Raw genomic sequence first — 5,204 nt, forward strand, 5'->3', positions numbered from 1 at the left:
ATGACTTGGTTTAAAGGTTAAACTGTTTTTTGTGCACTGGATAGGTCAAAGATACAAGACTTTAATACACAAAGTATAATTACCTGTTTGGGCAGACAGGGAGATGTGGCCCAGGGTTTGGATTTTTGAAGAGATGGTTGAAAACTTAAGAACCTATTGACAGCTCGTCATTCTTGAGTACATTTCATTATAGGGGGAAAACATTTTACAAGGATGCTCAGTTAGAAAGACTGGCTCTTTTCTACTCCTAGTTATATGTCTGTTGGGATTCTAGAAACTGAGTTTTAGAGCACTGATAGAGTCTAAGAATGTTTTCAGAGACCGAGTTCCCTCAGGGTCAGTAAACTCCCCAGTACAAAAGTTATACAGTAGGTGCTAAATAAAAGCTTTGTAGATGAGTGAATTGGACACACCTTAAAAAAAACCAAAAAAACCACAAAGTTGGTTTTGATAAATAAGGAGAAAAGTAGAAAGACTGTCTGTAACTAGAATCTAAAAATAGACCAGTCTTGGACCCAGAGTTTCCTTCATTCATGCCTTCATTCATTCGTTTGTTTTTTTCGTTGAACAAATGATGTATTAAGCGCTTACACATCACTACAGCGTGCTGGATACTGAGATAAAATGGGAAGACATGGCCCCATCTCAGAAGTTATTATAGTCTGTGCGGCAAGAAAAATAAACCGCGAGGGGAAAGGGGAGGGGGAGGGCGTGGGCGCGGGAGCGGGATGCCCTGGCCTGGGGCAGTGTTCTCCTCTGCCCTCCCCAGGGGCTCCTTTCCCCGTAGGCCCCTCCTCACTTACCTGCTCTCCCACCGGACCTGCACTTAGCAGCTTTCTGCGCGGCCGCAGCCTCTTCCCACCGGCACCCCAGTTCTGCTGCACAGCGCTGGAACCAAGCCCGCGGCGTGTACGTGACCTGCCCCCTTCGCGCCAGCTGCGCCCCGTTTACGTCCACTCTTTGCGGGCAGGCACAGGGCACTTGGCCCTCCTGAGGGTCCCGCTTGGGGTGGTGGGGGTCTCAGGCAGGGCATGAGCAGCTCAGCCTTGGCGGAGGGAAGGGAAGCCATGATTTTCAACTCTAGGACTGCGGAGGGGGAGCCATGGATACTCTGTCCCTTTAGGTGAGGAAGGAACTCAAGTCCTGACCCACAGCCCCCGCTGTGGACCCGAGGTCGGTGCTGGTGGCAGTGCGCCCCCAGCCAGCCAGAGCCCAGCCCCGGAGCCCCCACCTCCGCAGGGGCTGCGTGCGTTTTGGCCTGGACTTAACCCAGATTTCGCCGTGAGCTCCATGCCTACAGGTAAAAATGATCACACAGACTTATTCGTGCACGTTGTACAGTTTAACTGTTAATCAGTGTGTTAAAGGAGAAACATACTGGATGGTGGTGGGTGGGGGTGGCATGGAGGCAGGAACAGTGGGGAAAGGTGGGGAGGGGGCCAAGGAAGTGAGGAGTGGTGGGGGAAACGGCGAGGGAGTGCAATGGGCGGGCAGGGCTAGCTGAGGGCAGAGATGGGGACCACAGGGTGGGGAGGGGCCAGGGAGCAGAGGAGGGCACCGGAGGAGAGCGGAGGTTGGGGGGACAGGAGGGAGGAGCAGTGAGAGGACAGAGTGGCAGCACTGGGGACCATCAGGTCCTTGGATGTCTGAGAAACCAAGGGGAAGCCATCTGTTTCTGTTTCTGTAGTTTCTAGAGGTGGTACTTTCACATATTTCATTTGGAGCTGGGACCCTACGACAGGAAAACCCCGCGGTGGCTCTCACCCTTGAGAAGTCATCCCGTCTTTTTCTGCCTCTTTCCTGTGGCATTTGTCCCAGGGAGCCATTCCTGCCACATGTGTGAGGCACCAAGTGGGCTGTGCAAAGGGTCGCACAGGCGGGGCCTCCCTGGGCCCAGGAAATGCGGACACAGGAACCACAGGCGCCCTGGGCCTCGCGGAGCACCCCAGCACCCCAGGAGTCCCCTGTCACCACTCAGAGACCTCATTCACACCAGATACGTGTGGCGTATTTTTAACACGTGTTCCCAAAAAGGATAAAAATGTGAATTTTTAAGAAAAGGATTGAAATTCTATATAGCACGGCAATGTAAACAGGAATAAAAACACTGGGTGGAGAGCCTGGTAGGCCCGTTCGCTGCCTCCCTGCCCGTGCCCGTGCCCGCAGCACTGGTCGTGGCACTGTCTCCTCCACTTTTTCCCCCTCTGTCTCTTTGGTGAGCATCTGTCTGGAGGAGCGGACACTCTGAGCGTGTAGGAGGGAATGACATGGAAAGGGCAGGGAAGGGTAGGGGTGTTTGGAGAGGAAGGAGACCCTCTCTGGCTGGAACACAGAAAAGGGAGGGATGTGTGGGGAGCGGGGATTTTTTTTTATACTTCTATATTTTTATATAGTATATAAAATATACTTCTATATTTTTCAGCATAAGAATGAAGTTGTCACTTCAGATTTCATGATGAAAGAGATGGCCTGTGTATCCCCAGATGCGGGGTGGGAATATTGGAGGAGGAGTTGCCAGGAGATAAGGCTGGTCTTGCCTTGCACGTCGGGAGTCACCGCTGAACCCCATCCTCCTCCCCCAAGTCACCCCGCCCTTTCGGGAGTCACCAGGCCCTCACTGAGTCACCGCTGAACCCCATCCTCCTCCCCCAAGTCGCCCCGCCCTTTCTTTTTGACAGATAAGGAAGCTGAAGCAGAGTGGGGCACTGACTTGCCCAGCAGGGAGGGGCAGCGCCACAGCAGGCCTTTCCTCCCTGCCCACGGAACCCCAGGACCTCGCTAGGAATGTGCTCAGCTCCGGCCAGGGCGGCCCTTCGATGTGTGGCCCCGGTCTCCCCTGGGGCCGCAAGAACAGGGACAAGTGAGAGGCTCCCAGAGGTCAGTTGCTGCCCCTGGGGCTGTGTCCAGGGCAAAGATTACAGAGGGGACCCTGGGGACCCTGAGGATGCATTTCATCAATGCTCGCTGACATCTGCCTGTGCCCCCCAAAGATCAGCAGTTCAGTGTTTGCAGAAGAGTGCATGGGTCATCGTAATCCATCACCATCCCTAAAAATATCCCAGGCCTCAGCTCACCCCACAGATGTAGGACTGAAGCCAGGGACTGCCCGACAACCACAGTGCGCGTGTGGGCAGAGGGGCTGGGTGCCTGGCTGAGCTGTAGATAGCGGGGACCAACTGGGAGCCGCGAGGACCATCCTTTCTGCAGCATTTTCTAAACCAAGCCGGCAAGCTGGTGAGCACCATTATAATAACTCAGCCGGAAACAAGTGTCATGATTCACGTGTCACCGCTAATGTCTAGCTAATATCCCCCAGCAGGGATGAGCAATTACAAATTCCTGAATTATCTCCCCTGTCTGCACCTCAAACAAACAAGCAATCATCTGTTTCCTTAGCTAACCGTCCCTGGGGTGAGCCAGCTCAAAGGTTGAGAAAAGTGGCCCTCCGAGGTGCAGAGCCAGCGTTGCCACTTCCTGGCTGGGAGTCTTCGGCAAGTTCCTGGGAGGTCCCTGTATAGTAATTATTATAGTTTCTATAATAACATACTTGTCTCAGAGGGTTACCGTGACGATTAAACATGAATTATTAGTTAGAAGTGCCTTGTGCGTCGTAAGCACACAATAAATGTTAGCTATTATTATTAACTGAAAAATTAAACCAAAAATATTAGGATGTGGGCATTGATAGACGCAGACTTAGATTTCATAAATATGTTCAATTTTTCCATCTTCTGTTTCAACCAGGGAACCAAATGGAATCAACACTTACACATACCGACTCCTCGGGCCAAGCGATAAAGCTAAAACAAAATTGCTCTGGGACGCGGCAAATCTATTGTCTTCTTTTGCAATTGCTCTTGGCAGCGAAGGTCAGCAGCTGGGCTTTGACTATTAGTGCGCTTTCAGGTAAGACCCAGATGGAGCTGGGCCGTGGTATTCAGCCGCTTGCATTTACAGACTGAAATCTTCTTACTTTTTTACAGATAGGGCTTCATGTACCCTTGAAATGCTAATGAGATGCTAAGAGATTTTTCAGGTCTTTCCGTGGGGATATATTTAGAAACACAATGATTGTGTTTAGCTTAAAGATGGGAGCCTGTGTTGCCCTCTGGAGCTCTGTAACTCCAAAGTCATCACCGTGAGGGTCAAGATTGGGACCCTGGGGTGTCACTGGGTGACCTGGGAAAGGGTCTTAACTGCTGTGGTCCTCAGTTTCCACAAATGTGGAATATGAGATTAGCTCTGAGTGCTCCCTTTTCTCTGGTTTTAAATAATTTATGTAGGAATAAAACTTACCCGCAGGAGCGGAAGTAAAGGAAGGTCCAAGCGTGTTTGATGAACGACTGTAAGTGCAATAGGGTTGGCTCGGGGACCCAGGGTTCCAGGTCGAATGGTTCTCATGGGGATGGGGACAGTGGTGGGACAGCCACGTGATCTGTCACAGGCCATCTCTCCATCTCTTTTTGCATCGGCCCAGATCTCGCCCTTCCGTCCCCCAGGTTCCCAGTCTCCACTCCATTATCAGCCACACGTGCGCCTCACCGCCTTTCCGGCCCGCAGCCAACTGTCCCAATATCTTAGCTTCCATGCTGACTTCCTGAGAAAGGAAATGGTTGGCTCAGCCCATCTTATCAAGCAGATGCTACAGGTCCTAAGTTACCGACTGGCCTGTAGACAGGCTCCCCATAGATCGATTGGCTGCCCAAGGGCCAGTCCTCTGGGGCCCCGGGCAGAGGAGGGCGGTGCCCTGCCCTCAGCAAGCCTAGGGTTGGGAAATTCCTTTAGGTGGGCAAGCAGCGCGGAGCCCCCCAGAAAATAACCCAAGGGCAGTCCTGCGTTTGTGTCCCTCCAGCCTCACTCCCACCTCTTGCCCATACACAGGGAGCATGTTGACACTTAGAATGCCTGTCATTTTCTTTCTGCTTGGGCCAGCTCCATCAGGGCCTTCTCTATACAGGCTTTTCTGTTCTTTTGGTTTTTTAGTTTGCCCTCGTCTGACTGAGGGAGGCGCTCAGGCAGTGGGATGAGAATTGGCCTGTGCATCTAAAGACCGGAGGAAGAAGGGTGCAGTGGAAGGTAGGAGTGGGGGTGTGGGGTAGTGGCTACCAGGTGGGTCACAGGTTCAGGCTCAGGTCCAGGGAACCAGACAGATGTGCCTGCTGGGCCCGGCACAGGTCGGGGGCAGGCATGGCGTGAGGATGGTG

At 52.6% G+C, this 5,204-nt stretch overlaps 1 long non-coding RNA gene across 16 annotated transcripts in view; it reads left to right on the forward strand.

Moving 5' to 3' along the window:
* Window positions 1-521: 521 nt before the first annotated feature.
* Window positions 522-5,204, forward strand: part of LOC109389024 (uncharacterized) — a 19,201-nt gene continuing 14,518 nt past the window's right edge. For 9 of the 16 annotated variants that reach the window (XR_002125318.1, XR_002125312.1, XR_002125320.1 and 6 more), the window contains exons 1-4: window positions 925-1,300; window positions 2,423-2,877; window positions 3,745-3,906; window positions 4,984-5,076. This is a non-coding gene — a long non-coding RNA (uncharacterized LOC109389024). The other 7 variants (XR_002125315.1, XR_002125319.1, XR_002125321.1 and 4 more) reach the window with 7 other exon arrangements.

This window comes from Hipposideros armiger, unplaced genomic scaffold, assembly GCF_001890085.2.
Source record: "Hipposideros armiger isolate ML-2016 unplaced genomic scaffold, ASM189008v1 scaffold_216, whole genome shotgun sequence".
Lineage (NCBI taxonomy): Eukaryota > Metazoa > Chordata > Mammalia > Chiroptera > Hipposideridae > Hipposideros > Hipposideros armiger.